The sequence below is a fragment of the Macaca nemestrina genome, chromosome 6 (assembly GCF_043159975.1).
Source record: "Macaca nemestrina isolate mMacNem1 chromosome 6, mMacNem.hap1, whole genome shotgun sequence".
In the NCBI taxonomy this organism is placed as follows: domain Eukaryota; kingdom Metazoa; phylum Chordata; class Mammalia; order Primates; family Cercopithecidae; genus Macaca; species Macaca nemestrina.
The window spans coordinates 154131289-154149701 of NC_092130.1; the positions used below are offsets into that span (position 1 = coordinate 154131289).

The following is an 18413-nucleotide window of genomic DNA, read 5'->3' on the forward strand; positions in this document are numbered from 1 at the left end:
TTACTAATAAAGATTAAAGGTTGTGATATGTTTTAATATATACACGATTGGCTGTAACTCTACTGACTAATTAATTCAACAATTTTGTGTCCGAATTAGGCAGATATGAAGAAATACCAATGTAGTTCCCAATCTTAAAAAAAAAAAAAAAAAAAAAAAACTAGACACAGCTTACACCCTTCACAAAAACTAACACAAATGTGATCATTGGCCTACATGTAACATGAAAACCTATAAAACTTCTAGAAGATAACATAGGAGAGAACCTAAATGATCTTGTGTATGATAACTTCTTAGATATAATACCAAAGGCACAATACATAAAATAAATAATTGACAAGCCAGACTTCATTAAAATTAAACCCTTCTGCTCTACAGAAGACAATGTGAAGAGAATGGGAAGACAAGCCACAAGACTGGGAGAAAATGTTTGCAAAAGATACATTGAATAAAGGACTATTGTCCAAAATATATAAAGAACCCTTAAAACATAATAACAAGAAAAGAAAGACTCATTTAAAAATCGGACCAGGTAGGCACAAGTGTGTAATCCCAGAACTTTGAGAGGCCAAGATGGACGAAATGCCTGAGCTACAGAGTTTGAGACGACCCTGGGCAACATGGTGAAATCTTGTCTCTATTGAAACACAAAAAGCTAGTCGTGTGTGGCAGTGTGCACCTGTAATCCCAGCTACTCCAGGAGGCCGAGGCAGGAGAATCCATTGGACCCAGAAGGCAGAGGTTTCAGTGAGCTGAGATCAGGCCACTGGCTCCAGCTCAGATGACAGGGAGACTCTGTCTCCAAAAAAATGAATTAAATAAATAAATACATACACACTGGGCCAAAGACCTTAAGAGATAAATCACTAATGAAACTATACAGATGGTAAATAAACATAGAAAAATCGTTCCACATCAAATGTCTTCTGGGAAATGAAAATTAAGAGAACAGTGAGAAGCTACTGACAACACCAAATGCCGAAGAGGGTGCAGATAAAATACCAGGAACTCTCACTCATCCCTGGCTGGCAGGAGTACATAATGGTATAGCCATTTTGGAAAACAATTGGCAGTTTCTTATAAAACCAAGCATACTCTTACCAATCGTGCTCCCGTGTATTTACCCAAAGAAGCTGAATAGTCATGTTCACACAAAAACTTGTGTAGGGATACTTGTAGCAGCTTTACTCATAATTGCAAAAACTTGGAAACAACCAAGATGGCCTTTAGTAGATGAATGGATAAATAAACTATGGTACATCTAATCAATGGAATATTATTCAGGGTCTGAAAAAAGCTATCAAGACACACACAAAAAAAGACATGGGATAAGCTTAAATACATACTTCTAAGAGTAAAAAGGCAACCTGAAAAGGCTACATACTGTATAACTATACAATATTTTGGAAAAGACGAAAGTACAAGACTGTAAAAAGATCAGTGTTTGGTATGGTTTGGGGGGGGCATTAGGGGGGATTGACAAGCAGAGAATGGCGGACTTTAGGGATGTGAAAATACTTTTTATGATATACATGAATACATACTGTTATACATTTGTCCAAATCTGTAGATTATGTAATACCTACAGTGACCTTTAAAATAAGCTATAGGTTTGAGTGGTCATGATTTGACAATGTACATCCATCATTGTATAATGTAACACGTGTACCTCTCTGGTGGGGGATGTTGATAATGGTGGAAACTTGTGATCATGTGAATTAATACTTAATAAACTATCTCTCTATATATACACACACACGCATTCACACATACACATATATCTATTCCATTAGTTCTGTCCCTCTAGAGAACCCTGACTAATACACCTACCTCTTTTAAAACTCTGTAGGGCCATAGTTTAACTTGTAAACATCTGTCTGGTGAAGATGCAAATAATCTGTCCACAGAAACAGATAACCTCTAAGGTTTATTATTTTGTAAAGCATTAAGACAGATCCACTTTTGTATCTAACCCAGCAATATTAGCCTAACCCTTTTTGTAAAATATCTCTCTGTCTATATTTATATACTTGTTTGTTTTTGAGATATGTTTATACAATTTCTCAAGAACTTCTTAAATTGATCATAGCATTTTATTTTCCCCTCATTAACAGAGTTAAATAAAATATTTGATGCATACTTATTTTATATTTGTATAAGAATTATACTAACCTTTTGAAAATTATAAGGTGATAAAAGAGGAGTCTTTATAATAGAATGATTAATATTCTTTCAGGTTTAGACCCAGTAATAAGATCACTGGAACGAATGATATCTCTGCCTTTAGGACTTTGAGGAATCACCACACTTTTCCACAATGGTTGAACTAATTTAAACTCCCACTAACAGTTTATGAGCATTCCTTTTTCCCCACAACCTCACCAGCATCTGTTATTTTTTGACTTTTTAAAAATAGTCATTTTGACAGGTGTGAGATGGTATCTCATTGTGGTTTTGATTTGTATTTCTCTAATGATCAGTGATGTTGAGCTTTTCTTCATATGCTTGTTGGCCGCACATATGTCTTCTTTGAAAAGCATTTGTTCATGTCCTTTGCCCACTTTTTAATGAGGTTGTTTAAAACAATTCAAATTTTTAACTTGTGATTGTAATAATGCATATTAAACGAGAGCCATTAGCCTTGCAGGAAAAGCCTACCTTTAATGAGGAATTCTTCTTCAATATGATAATAGCTTTGAATAAGAAACACACCACTGAGGGTGGGGGCAGTGTCTCATGCCTGTAATCCCATTACTTTGGGAGGCCAAGACCGGTGGATCACCTGAGGTCAGGAGTTTGAGACCAGCCTAGCCAAAATGGTGAAACCCCGTATCTACTAAAAATACAAAAATTAGCCGAGTGTGGTGGTGGGCACCTGTAATCCCAGCTAATCGAAAAGCTGAGGCAGGAGAACTGCTTGAACCCAAGAGGCAGAGGTTGCAGTGAGCTGATATCATGCCTCTGCACTTCAGCCTGGACTTTTTACAAAAGCAAGGCTTAGTCTAAAAAGAAAAAAAAAAAAAAAGAAAGAAAGAAAAAGAAAAAGAAACGCACCACTGAGACAGAGTTGTCCTTCAAAGAGCCTTTGGCCTACAGAAGAGTCCTACCTACAAGGAAGGCAATCCTTTCTCAAAACATTCTTGATCCCCCAAGTTGGGATCAGCCATATTTGTCTAGCACTGCCCCTGAATCAAGAATAGGCAAGTACAGCCCTGCCACCATGTCCAGCATGGGAAATTCAAATGCACCAAGTTCAGTGAATGTGAATGTGCTTTCAATAGACCTCACTCATGCAAGGTCAAGAGAATATTGAAGGAGGTGACTCCTCTGGAAGATATTGACAAGGACCATAGTGATCCATTTTTCAACTCAATATATACCAAGGAAATCTTTGGTTACATGAATCAGAGAAAGGAAAAGTTTATACGTCCAAAACACATAAACAGGAAGATTGACATCAGCAGTGTCATGAGGGTCATTCTTGTGAACTGGTTGGGGAAGATGCAGATGTCTTTTGAGATGAACCAGGAGACCCGGTCCTTGGTAGTGAAGCCAGTGGATCACTAATTCATGGAGGTAGTGTGCAAGAAGGATAGGTTACAACTTCTTGGTCCCACTGCCTTTTTAATAGCAGCAAAATTTGAAGAACCCTGCCCATCTTGTGTGGATGACTTCCTGTACCTCTGTGATGGTATTTATCAGTGACATGAGATGCTTGCTATGGAAATCAGCATCCTGCAAATCCTCAAATTTGACATCAACTTTCCCATTGCCTACCATTTTTTGCTCAGATATGCTAGGTGTGCCCAGGCCAATATGAAGACATTGACCTTATCATGCTTTATATGTGAGATGACTATGTAGGAATAAGACTACATCTGGAGACAGCTTCCAAGCTAGCTGCTGGCTCCTTCCTCCAGGCCCACTACATGAAGATGCTCAGACACGGAGCTCCCACCCTGATATATTACAGTAGCTCCAAGACCTCTGAGCTTCACCACTTGGTCAGGCAGCTAAACAGCCTGCTGACTTTTCATTCCTGTGATAGGTTCAAGACTGTGTATTTCAAGTATTCTCACCAGGTCTTCTTTGAGGTCGCCAAAATCTCCCCTTGGACATCTTGAAACTGGAGGAGATTTTGAACTGCTGATTATGAAGCTGAGGGCCTGGCGCTCTAGCAACAGCCACAGGGCTAGGCAGGCTTATTAACAGGCTGTGTTTATTCTGTGCTTGAGTTTGTCTTTTGATCACTTTTCTTCATTTTTTCTCTTTATCTTTTTCCAAACTCACAATATTGTGAATATTTAAGTTTTTATGAAAGAAAAAAATATTGTGATATTTGAATAGATTTTTTAAAAAAATTAATGATTGTTGTTTTAAAAAAAGTTGATATTACTGCAGTATAAACTAGTTTAACAATTTTATTCACTTTTATTTGTAAAATTACCATATTCTATATCAAAAGTATTTTAGTCTTAAATTTAAATTACATATTCACTTAAAAATATGCAGTTTGGAATAAATTCACATGATTATTTATTTTAGAAAAATGATGGACATTCAATATTATTCTGCCCAGGTTGAGAATATCAAGATGATATTGTGAGTTTTGCAGGATCATAGTTATTAAAATCTTAAGTAGTTTTATACTTAAATTGTTTGAATAATTTGATCTTAGGAAATGAAAATCAAAAAGAAATTTAAAACATATATGTTTACATAATATATATAACATTTGATTTATATTATATATATATAAAAATTTATTTGACTTATCCAAGATAAAGTTTCTGCATACTTGAAAAGTAACAAGCTTTATTTAGAAATACAAATTCTAGAATAGTCACTGTCAAAGGATATTTACCATGGCATTGATAAATTTGTAACAAATGTATTCCTAATTCTAGGTGTTATTTAGCATAAGAATATTTGCTCTCTCTGCCCTGGGTTCCCTGCATCTAAACTGCCCCAGGTGCAGTGAACATGTTCAGTGACTGTTGTGGAAATAACAAAGTTTGTATTAATATCTAGTTGTCTCATAGAGATATTTAAGCATGTGTTTTACATTTTCTTTTGGCACACCTGGTTCGTGCTTATTAAAGCAGTGCCATCCGTAAATATAAATATACTTATAAAAATAAGTCCACTTATTCTATAGGAAGATAAAATTATTTAAAGTGAAATATTGTTTCTCGTGTACAAGTTTATTGTTAATTGCACACTTTCAATATATTTTAATTTTTTAAAATAGTTTTAAATATACCTTAAAAATCTTTACAGATACATTTTACAACATAAAATGTATTTACTTTCTTTGTTACATTGAAGAATAAAGTCTTTTATACCAAACAAGAATACAAGTGTCACTGAGTAACATAAAGTAATGAAGAGTAATAAGTCAAATTTATTTCATACATTAAACTAAAAGAAGATATATAAATAGTAGCATTAACTTCAAGGAGACTTATTGATATTTAAATATATTGTTATATAAATGATTCTGAATCTCTTCAGATACTAATTTTTTTTTTCAGGAACTATAATGGTGACGTAATTAATTCAATAATTATATGTAGAAATATGTGCAGAATATAATGGGGAACAAATTAAAATTGGAACCATTTTATATTGAAGTTAGAAATGTTTTTAATAAACATTAGTGGTTAGATATTTGGCATCTTAAGATATTAACATATTCACTCAAACATAAAAATTATTTTTATTTTCACACATGATGCACATAGTTGCTTTTGTCCTTTTTTGCAGAAAACACATGCTAAACAATGGATTAATAGGTGCAGACTGACACAGAAATATTTCCAGGAACAGTACACAATAGAAAGTGTACTCATTCAGTGTTTAGGTAAACTAATCAATAAGGCAAGAACACATTCCATCGCTGTTTATCAAAACATTGAGTCAGAGACATAGAGAATCTAAGAACAAATAGAGACAAATCATCAGTAATGAGAAACTGAGAGTTTTGATAAAATGTATTTTTATCCAGATAAAAATAAACAGAAAATAATATCAACAAAATTGGGCAAACAAAATGATTTAAAAAATTCATCACAGAGCTGCAGGCATTTGGAAATGAATTATTACGAGAGGCAATATATTTTAAGGAAATTGTTAGACATTTGTCCATAGTGGTTAAAATCACGGATTCCACTCATATGGCCTAGTTTGAACTGACTCTATAATTTTGCAGTGTAACCTTAGACAATTTACTAAATCTCTTGGTCCTATCTACGAAATATGGCATGTCATTAAGATGCAGCCTTGCTCAGCATAATGGTTGGTAAATAATACTTTCTAAATAAACATGAGACATTATTTTTAGTGTTATCAAGAGAGTAGATGATTTATCTATAAAACAGGAGCTAAGAATCAAAGGAGACAAATAGCTAAGCTATTTTTTAAAAGATCAAATGTAAAGGGAGATGAATGAAATAAAAAATGATTTAAAATCAACTAAATGCAAAAGCAAGATTTAAATAGCTTTTAGCGTACTGAAGAGTAGAATCGACACTAGGGATAATTGTATTTGTGATGTTTATCCAATGCAGAAAAAAAAAAAATGGATGGAGATAAAAATAATGAGAAATGCAAGCACTGTGGCTAGTAAAGGAGAAGGGAAATTTAGAGTGTTTAGTGTGTCCAGGTCATACCTCACAGTGTTTACATGTGAATGCCAGTATATTTTTCTCCCCTTCAGCTGTCTGATAATGGCAATTTTTACCTTTTCAAATGAAAATCAAGGTAGAAGGTGGTTCAAGAATCTGAAGGCTCAAGCTCCCAGTCTCCAGAGGAAGTTTTGCTGTCCTAGAGATGAAATGAGCTTCGACAAATATGACTGTGTGTGTGGTGTGTGTGTGTGTGTTTTGCTTTTTTGTTGTTGTTCCAAACAGCTTTAACACTCATGGTACCAAAGAAAGAAGAATGCTTTGGGAGTTCTGGATGTATCTATTACCATTAATGTGACTGTTTCTGTTTCCATTTTTTTCCCTCTACTCATTTGAAAGGTCTATCTATAGCAGAGTTACTGAAACTCTTGGTACCTCAAGTTTCCAACACTGGCAAAATGGGTTGGAAGTTATTGTGCCTACCTGAAACTAAAATTGTAAAATTTAAATTATTTTAATGCAAATAAATAACATGTAGAAAATAATATCAGTCATTATTATCATTGTTTAATCTATGGTCAAATTTGTTTAAAAAATATTATATAAATTGATGCTTTTAATTAGCACGTGGAAAAAATGATTGCCATATATGTAATAAGATGACAGATTTAGTATAATGACAATATACGTATATGTTTGTATGGAGCAGATGAAACAAACTGACTTTTAATTTCAGTTTATTACACACAATGTGTTACTTGGAATGTTGACTTACTAAATAACAATTATTTTCACACAGAAAGTATGTCAATATTGATATCTATATTTGTATTTTCATACCTAGAAATTAAATGTGTTTGTATGTATGCATAGATCTATATATCTTGTAAGTGTAATAGGCTGCAATAGTATGAGATGTAATGGACCTATATTATTTCAGTGTATAAATTTACAAGAGAGTTTATTTAAATAGGAAATAATATTGGTACATAGTTTGTGCTAACCAGTAAGAGTGGATATAATAATAATGGCTACCGAATTCTTTTCCATTGCCAAGTTTATCTTGGTGGTAATTTTTGTACTTAGAAAGCTAAACTACTTTTAGTGGGGCACTGAGGCCTTCTTTAACCCACTGCAAAAGAAATATGTTAAATAGTACCCTAGAGTCCCAGTGATTAACACCTAACTATAGTCAGTAAAAGTCAGTTCATTTGGAATTCTACTTCCCTCAATTATCTTAGCCTTCTCGAACCCATACATGCTAAATAGTGATAATTCTTGTTCATAATGATAACTCCAAGGAACTCTAAGATTCCAGTATATTTTCTAGCTCTTTGAAGAAATAATATGTTTAACAGAGTTTAGCACTGAACTAATTTTATTATGCTCCAAGACTGTTCAAATGGCTAATCCTCATATTCTCTAGTAATTAACCAAGATTTCTCATACCCCTTATAGCATTCTGAGTAATTGAATTTACTGTATGGAGAATTAATTTGAACTCTGTGGAAAGTAAGACTCAATGTTCTTTTATTTTTAAAACATGCTTTGGGCAGGTTCACTTAACCTGCTCTGATTTTTTTTTCATTTATAAAGTTATAATACTGATATGCAAGGTGCTGCATATCAGACACATAACAGGACTCTATAAATGAGTTTCATTATTATAGTTGTTGTTACACCTGCCGTTCTACAATACCAGTTCATTTTGTAACATTTATTAGTAGAGAAAAGGAAAGCAGCATGGTCTAATGGAACTAACTTCAGATTATTTTTTCAGCTAGTTTGTATTCAAATCCTGCTTTCACATTTATTAATTGTGTTCTTGGGCCTCAAGTTTTCTTTTCTTCATAACTAAAATAAGGTTAGAGAAATGCTATGAACTATAAGCATGACATGTTTATGTATGTTAGAAGTTAGTAATTTATAACACTCAATGTGCTTATTGATATAGCTTTAAACACTTAATATAAACTAGTCTTAAGTAAATGAAGAGTTTTTGAATGTGTATAATGAAAGTACATTATAAAGTTTAAGTTCTACATGCTATGTGAATATTAATAGCCTCAAAAGTAAACTCAGAAGTTTGTTGAACTAAGTTGATGAAGTATGCATGTAAAGAAAGGATCCCACTTCTTTTGTACAGGCAATTTCATATCTATAATGAAAATCAGAAAGCATTATTTTTGTTGTGGGGGGAAAATGAGGTTTATTATCTATTGAAATGCCATTTCTCCTCATCATATCTTAAACAATGTAATCACTTTATGAAAAGTTGCTTATATGCTCAACAATTAATATACTGACAGTTTTGATGAAGATAGTCATAAACTGGTTTGCAATTACAATTGTTGGATTTTAAGGAAACAAAATGATTTTATTTTGTGAAGACAGTCAAGAAAGCACAAAATGATAGTTTGTTTAGTTGAATATTCAATATGCAGAATGTTTCTGTTTTGAATATTGTTGACTTGTGGAAAAATAATAAATTATCCAGATGCAGATGTTACCACAATTGGAGAATTCTCAATGAGAGATAGTGAAGATTAAGTCAAAGCATATGTTAAAAATAGTCAAATTCTTTTCTTCTTCTTCAAATATACCATCTTACTCTTCAAAGTGCCTTTGATTGTGCATAGAATATTTATGGCTTTTTATAATTACTCTATATAATTACTCTATTACAATTTAGTGAAGGGAAAGTAGAGTAAAAATGGGATAGTATATGTATTTGTCTTCTAATAACAGGTAAAGGTATCAGTAAAATTCAATCATTCATCATTCAACATATTTGCTGGAAAAAATAGCTTTTATCCTTTCTACTTCAAGGTCAGCAAATGACATGTTCAACCATTCTATGTATAATCGTTTATCCCCCTGAAAGCTAGCAAGTCAGAGACCCAATTTCTACATGGGAAATAGGAGAAGGAAAAGTGGTTCACCTCTGCATTTAAAACAAATATTTCAGTATAAAAGGCACAACAGTCACAAAATGGAAGAATATTAAGTGGATTTGTCATTACATAAAATATAGAACACAAAAGCAATTAGCAACAGAACAGTAAAATATTTTCCTTTCAATAATGGCTCATTGCTGCAAATCAGGTAACTATGTAATCAATTTAATAGTGTAAGTTGAAATATTTGGGTTTAGTATTGCTCATTAAAGACAAAAATCAAGTATTTGAAGCCATAGCATACTATTTTTAGATCAACTATTACTGTTGTGGTATGCGATAGGTTAAAGATTGGGGAGGAAAACATGATAGTTCCAAAACGGCATGCTATGGAATTAAAGATAGCAACAACAAAAAAAATCAAGATTGACACACAGTGAGTGGTCAATATCCGTTAAGCTGTGAAACATTAAAAGGAAGTAGGTAACTGTCTGTATTAATCAATTCAGGCTACCGTAACAAATTATCATAGACTGGGGGATTGGGGGTTTATAACAACAAACATTAATTTCTCATAGCTCTGGAGACAGGGAAGTCCAAGATCATGGTAGCAGCAGATCCAGTGTCTGCAGAGGGTCTGCTTCCTGGCTTGTAGAAGGTCATCTTCATTGTTGTAACCTCACCTGGTAGAGATCTGAGATAGAGAGAAGGCAAGCTCCTGTGCCTGTTGTTATAAGGCAAGAAATTCCATTTGTGAGAGATGTACCTAATTCTTCTCAAAGGTTCTACCTCCCAATACCATCACTATGAGAATTAGGATTTCAACATATAAATTTTGGACGTATACAAACATTCAGTTTACAACATTGTCCTAATGAAAGAACATAAGCTTTTCATTCATTTTACTTTCTTGGTGTTTTCTGTTTCTCCTTCTTCTCTTCCTTTTCTGATGTGAAAAATATCAGAAGGAAATGAAATAGAAATCTAGGTATTAACACTGACTGAACATCTGGATGACTTGGGGAAAGTTGTTTGTGTTTTTTCTGCTTTGTGTTTATTAATGAATTGTTTTACCACTAGCAAAAATAACTCCAAAGCATTGGCTCCCAAAAATGGATGAATATTTAGAATAATCTAGGAAATAATAATAATAATAAAACAGCATATGTGGACGAATATATTGATGAAGATTTATTGGTGGAATTTGTCTAGGAATCCATCTGGACCAGGGATTTTTTTTTTTTTTTTTAAGTTGGTAGGATTTTTCATGACTGATTCAATTTCAGAACTTGCTATTGTTCTATACACGTTTTCACATTCTTCCTGGTTCAATCTTGGGAGGTTGCATTTCCAAAAATTAATCTATTTCCTCTTGATTTTCTAAGTTGCATGCATAGAGGTGTTCAAAATGCATCTACAAAGAACTGGTACCAATTCTCCTAAAAGGATTCCAAAAAATCTAAGAAGAGAAGCTTCTCTCTAATTCATTCTTGGAAGCTGACATTGGCCTTCCCAAAGAATAAATGTCTAAAGTCTCAAAAGCAATTGTAACAAAAATACAAATGGATAAGTTAGATCTAAGGAAACTAAAGAACATCCTCACAGAAAAGGGAACTATCACCAAAGTAAACAATTTATAAAATGCAAAAAATATTTGCAGACTGTGTTTCTGACAAAGGTCTAATATTCAGAATCTATGAGAAACTTAAACAACAAGCAAAAAACAAATTACCCCATTAAAAATGGGCAAAGAACATTGTCATGGTTAATACTGACTGTCAACTTGATGGATTGAAGGATACAAAGTATTGACCCTGGGTGTGTCTGTGAAGGTGTTGCCAAAAGAGATTAACATTGGAGTCAGTTGTCTGGGAAAGGCAGATTTACCCATAATCTGGAGGGCACAATCTAAGCATCTGCCAGCAAATACAAAGCAGGCAGAAAAACATGAAAAGGAGAGACCAAATGAACCTCCCAGCCTACATCTTTCTCCCATGCCAGATGCTTCCTGCCCTCGAACATTGGACTCCAAGTTCTTCAGTTTGGGGACTTGGACAGGCTTTCCTGCACATGTATCTTTTTTTTTTTTTTTTTTTTAAAGAAGAAGTATAGAAAAACAAAACAAAAACAAAAACAAAATTCCTTTAAATCAATTTTTAAAGAAAAGACATACAAACAGCCAGCAAACATGAAAAAATACTCATCACTAATCATCAGAGAAATGCAAATCAAAACTGCAATGAGATACCATCTCACACCAGTAACATGGTAATTATTAAAAAGTCAAAAAACAACTGATACTGATGAGACTGCAGAGAAAAGGGAATGGTTACACACTGGTGGTGGGAGTGCAAATTAGTACAGCCACTGTTGAAAGATGTTTGATGATTTCTCAAAGAACTTAACACAGAACTACCATTTGACCTAGCAATCTTATTACTAGGTATGTATCCAAAAGAAAACAAATCATTCTGCCAGAAGAACATGCAGTCATATGTTTATCACAGCTCTATTCACAATAACAAAGATATGGAATCAACTAAGATGTCCATTAGTGGTGGACTAGACAAAGAAAATGTTGTACATATGCACCATGGAATACTATGCAGCCATCAAAAAGGACAAAATCATTTCCTTTGCAGCAACATAGATGCAGCTGGAGGTCATTATACTAACAAATTAACACAAGAACAGAAAACTAAATACCACATGTTCTCACTTATAAGTGAAAGCTAAGCATTGTATACATATGAACATAAAGATGGTACAATAGATACCAGGTACTACTAGAAAAGGAAGGAGTGGCGACTGGGGCATATTATCTATTGGATAATATGCTCACTGCCTGGGTGATAGGATTAATCATACTCCAAACCTATTCATTATACAATATACCTGTCAGGCCTCTGAGCCCAAGCCTGCAGGTATACATCCAGATGGCCTGAAGCAAGTGAAGAATCACAAAAGAAGTGAAAATGGCTGGTTCCCGCCTTAACTGATGACATTACCTTGTGAAATTCCTTCTCCTGACTCAGAAGCTCCCCCACTGAGCACCTTGTGACCCCCCACCCCTACCTGCAAGAGAAAAACCCCCTTTTGACTGTAATTTTCCACTACCCACCCAAATCCTATAAAACGGCCCCACCCCATCTCCCTTCCCTGACTCTCTTTTCAGACTTAACCCGCCTGCACCCAGGTAATTAAAAAGCTTTATTGATCCCACGAAGCCTGTTTGGTGGTCTCTTCACACGGATGCTTGTGACAATACCAATGTAACAATCCTCCACATGTACTCCTGAATCTAAAATAAAAGTTAAAATTTCTTTTTTAAAAGAAGATTGATTGCATACTAATCATCTGAGGAAAAAACTGGGAAAATTGCTACTGTACCCCATGTTCAATTAAGGCAGATTCTCTTGGAAAATCAAAGTTACTAATAAAATAAGTTCTAAATAGCAGACTATAGAATGTTTTCTTACAATATCAATGCTAGAAAATCTACAAGAAAGAGGATTACAATCAGGATAGCGATTTATCAATGCAGAAATAAGAGCAGAAGACTGGAAATCAAGAATTGCAAGGAAATTAACTTAGCATAGATAGTCGTTCTTATAGTGTATAACATATATACCAAAGAAAGTGAGTTGTGTGTTTTAATAGAATTCAAATTAAATTTAACTATATAAATTTTAGTCACAATGAAAATATAAAATTTTAATTTACAAGAGATAGTTAAGGTAGAGCTAAAGAAATTTAGAAAAATCCAGAGTGAAGATATTTTATGATTTAATGTTTCTCATATTTCTAAAATATTCTAAATTACTAGAGAGCATTAAATATTATTCCCCTTGGGAGAACACAAGTCCTTGTTTTTGTAAACTGGTGTACATTTGGTATATTTGGAGAAAAAAAAAAAAAAATACCATGCTCCCATGAATAACCAGCAGGGAATGACTTCAAATTTAGTTTTAATTCTTCCAAAAGGATTTTAGACACTCAGAGAATCATGGCAAAGTAGAAACCACTAAGCTTCTGCTTTTTAAATTTTTAATCACGTACATTAATTTCTAGTCTAATCTCTTTCACAGTAAATATTTATATTATCATATAGTTTCTGGTCTAGTAAGAAAACTTGCTTCTAGATTGCAATATAAATATGTTGATTCGTGCTGCTACGTTTGTAGCTGATGCTAAATAGCCTTATCAATTGTGTTGAAAATTTAAAACTTTGAAGAATTGGGTTCACAAGAACATACCTAGACTTAGAGGAAGAATACATTCATTTCATCAAGTCTGACGACGCTCTACCACTAACTTTGGATGTCTTCACAAGATACATCTGTTGAATAAGGAAATAAAGCTCCACTGAGCCAGCTTTTAAGAGTGGTCTGTCAGGCAGAGGACCCAAAACAAATGGAGGTGGGGGAATGCCTACCTCACAGAGTATATGGGTAAAGGTGATGTTAATAGCTATTTTTTTGAGTCAAGATTTTTCCTGAATTTCTCCGGGGTCAGTATAGAGTAACAGATTTGGGGAGTCTTTGTTCATCAATATATTTATAAATATTTTGAGACACAAATGATATGCAAGTGCTTTATCATTGAGAAAAACCACTTTCTAATCACATCATCCCTTTCCTTAACAATGTCCATCTTACTTTCAGTAGAGGAATTGTGCCTGCTTTACTACTGTCTTTACTCACTTATCTTCATCACCTATACACACATACACAAAGAAGTATACACACAGAAGGGAAGGTATTATTAAAAGCTAATAAGAAAATGAAGATAAAAATACGCTATACAAGTTGTCTACATTGCCTCTAATTTTTTTCTATAATGAAGATTAAACCAAAATCTTTAAGCTCTAACTTCTATCTCTCCCTCTAAAAGAGATATTTATATTACACACAGGCTGTAAGCATTTAGATTCTATTTATCATGACAATCTTTTTTGCAAATTTTAGTGAATCTTAACATTTCTTTACATACTACACTGATTGGATTGCAGTTTTGCTGACTTACGTTGTTCTACATTATCCAGAATAATTTGCTTAAGCTGCCTGTACACCCTAAATACCATTTAACTATATTCGTAAACATGTATTGCCATTGTTAGAATAAAACCAAGGGCATAGCTAAACATATGCAATTACATGCTCTCAAAGCTGGAGAAAACTATAGATTTTTAAAATTGAATACACTGCGGTATAAGACACTGTAAATTCAGTTAAACAAATTTAATGGGTTTTCTTATGTTCACAGGAGTATGTAGAATATGACAAAATAACATACCAAAGTGTTTGACCTCAAATAATTTATGGTTAGTAAGAAATCTTATTGGAATATGTATCAGTCAGGCATTACTAAAATACAAAACAAATTAAAACAAAACACATCGTATAATGGCTAGAGTTCAGCAAACCTGACTGCTCTCTGCTGATTCTAACTGGACTTGCTCAAGGGTCTATGGGTTAATGGGCTGATGCACGTAGCTGTTCATTGACTGGCTCTGCATGTAAGTTAAGATTATCTGCTGAGCTTAGTTGCACCAGTTTGGTGATATGTGTGCCTCCCCACCTAGTTGAAAACAGTGGACTAACACAGGTACATCCTTCTAATGGTGATGTCCTTAGAAGGACAAAAACACTAGCAGATATATGTAAGTAATTGTTAAACATCTTGTGTTATGTCTGCTTGTTAATCAAAAAAGCCAAATAGAGTCAAATTGACAAGATGTTATATTCTACTTTTCACTACTGCATAACAAATTGGTCCCAATTATAATGGCATAAAACAACCAACATTTTATTATACATCATGGATTCTGAATATCTGAACTATAGATCAGACTGGACTGATGATTCCCCTACTTTTCCTGGTGTTAAATGGGTGCACCGAGTGCAGCTCAGCTGGTGATTTTCCTCGCCTTGAAGGTCCATGTGGACTGGATTAAACCATCAGACACTTGCACTAAGATGGCAACAATTTTGTTCTCAGCTAGCACTGTTAACCAGAATGCCTAGATATGACCAGCCCTGCACGATATGTTTCCAGAGGCGTAGGGATTTCTACGTAAGGATTTCTTGCTCTAAAGAAAACATCTGGTGAGAATCAGTCAGAAGCTGCATGCGCTTGTCTGTCCTGGCCCTGAAGTCATGATGTGTATAATCTGCGACATTCTGTTGATTGCAAGATGGCTATTACATCAGACTTGATTCAGTGGGAGAAGTAGAATTCACTTCTTGATGAAAGGTAGCAAAATCATTATGTACCAGTGTATGGAAGATGAAACATGTTATTATGGAAAGACAACTTTCAAAAATAAAATATGCCATATTCAGTAAAGTCATATGACAAAGGTCATGGATATAGACCATGATCTTTGGTCATGGATATATTCCATGGTCATGGATATATATTGGTCATGGATATATTCCATGACCTAGGATAAATAAATAAAAAGCTAGGACTACTAAGATAATAAAGAAAGAGCTAGGACCACTAAGATAATCCACAGAGAAATATATACTGGTGGTTATAGAAATAATTTTAATATTTATAAATAAAGCATAAAATAATATTAGCATAATTTATTTACCCTAAAAATTTTTATTTATATATTTGTATATGTTGTCTTTTTGGTATTCTGTGCCACTTAAATTGACAGAATACTAAATTACCCACAAAAATACATTAAAAAAATTAAAAATTAGGATAAAAACAACTGCAGATTTTAAGATTAAGAATTATTATTTTTATATAAATATAAACATAAAGAGCACTTAAAAATGGTGACCTTCCAGCAAAGGCAAATGTGATAAAACATCAAGTCACAAGAGAAAAATTTACAATGATTGCTTAGGGGCAAATTAATGATTTAATTAATGTCAATGGTATTAAGTATAGATAAAAATAAGAAGATACAATATTTCCCCAGTTAAATGGCCAAATAGAAAATCTTAAAAATTATTCTATGTAGTTTCAATAAGGACGTACTTAAAGAAAATCACTCTTGCTTTGACAGTGCGACCATACTTTAGCAAAATGTAAAATATAAATGTGTACAGGGCATTGCCCAACAATGTCACATTTAATAAACTTTATTCCAAAAGGTTTTTATGAATGTATTCAAAGGTTTAGTTGTGGGGATATCTATTGCATCACTCTTAGTAAATTCAGAAAAATATAAATGACTAAAAGTAGAAATATAATGAAACAATATAGAGATTTTTAAAATAATAAAACTAACAAAAATTAAAATTATTGTAAATATATTTATTTGTGAACATGAGATGTTAATAATATATGATGAAGTTAAGTAACAAGTTTCAAGTCAATATGTATAAAAGTAGTTTAAACTACTAGCTGTTAAGCAGTATTCACCTCTACCCCCCTACTTTATGCATATAGCTAAACTACAGTTCTCTGATTCCTGCAGTTAGACAAGGACACATCACAGACTTTTGTCTGAAAAAAATAGTTGCAGTGATATGTGTTTTGACCAGTGCGTAAAAATTTCATATCCACACAGACACTCACTGCCTCCATGGACTTTTCCCCATCTAGGTGACCAGAAAGATAACAACATGAGTGACGTTAAAATGAACATCCCTTGCCCTGAACAGTGACATAGGAAAGAAAGACACTTTTTGTTCACTATGTTTTGTAGGGGGGGTTGTTCCCTCAGTTTATCTGAACTTTACTTTTTCGATAAGGGTGCCTTATTGGAAAATTATATTAGCATCCTATCGTTATTAAGAGAAATGTTTCTGGAACCACATTTCTGCATTCAAACCTTGGCTCTGACCTTTACTCACAAGTGATCTTGGGCAAGTGATCGAGTCTTTCCATTCCTCAGTTTTCACAACCTTAAAGTGTGCATTAAAAATGTATTCATTGTTAAGAAATATTTCAATAACTTTAAAATAATGCAAAAGGGTGGTTGAGTGACATTTCAAGTATCCGACTGGAGCCTTAACTTACTGATGAACTTCAGGATTATTAAATTCTCTAGAGGATGTGTTTCGTTAACTATTCACTCTGTAGAGATGTATTAAATTGTGTTTACTAGAGATGCAAGCCCTTCAGTTAAAAAATAAACTTCAAAGAATTTTAAGATTATTATTGCCTTGCAGTATACTAAATATCTTTGGATCTGACCATGTGATCTTACGCCAACATTCTTTCTTCAACGCTCATACTCTTTCACATTCTATTTGAATAACTTTTACTATCCTGGTAGTTTTCTCCTTAGTGAATTAAATAAATATCTATTCCTTGGAAAATATGAACTATGTGCATAACAGGTACATATTAAAAGTGTTTAAAAGTTGTATGACATGTAATAAGAACTCAGAAGTGTTACATACATATTTATTTATTCAGACTATATTTTTGTGTGTTCTTACTATGTTCATGAATGAACAAGGAGGCCAATACAGCTGAAATACAGCCAGCAAATTGGAGAGTATTAGGTTTTGAGATTGTTGAGGAAGAACGGGATAATTTGTATGGACCCTTATAGATCATTTCAAGTAAATTAGTGACATCTAAAATCATCTGAAGTTTTACGAGCAGATTAACTTGAATTATGCCTAAACTTGACCCCATCTGAGAATTACATTGAGAAAAAAATTTTAGACAAACAATGATTGTTTCATGCATCCGTGTGAAGAGATCACCAAACAGGCTTTGTGTGAGCAACATGGCTGTTTATTTCACCTGGGTGCAGGCGGGCTGAGTCCGAAAAAGGAGTCAGCAAAGGCTGGTGGGATTATCTTTGGTTCTTATAGGTTTTGGGATAGGCAGTGAAGTTAAGAGCAATGTTTTGGGGGCAGGGGGTGAAGCTCACCAAGTACATTCTCAAGGATGGGGAGAATTACAAATA

The 18413-nt window shown here is 33.6% G+C and overlaps 1 pseudogene; it reads left to right on the forward strand.

The window, feature by feature from the left end:
• Positions 1 to 2614: 2614 nt before the first annotated feature.
• LOC139363969 (G2/mitotic-specific cyclin-B3-like) lies at positions 2615 to 4150 on the forward strand (annotated as a pseudogene).
• The last annotated feature ends 14263 nt before the right edge of the window (positions 4151 to 18413 follow it).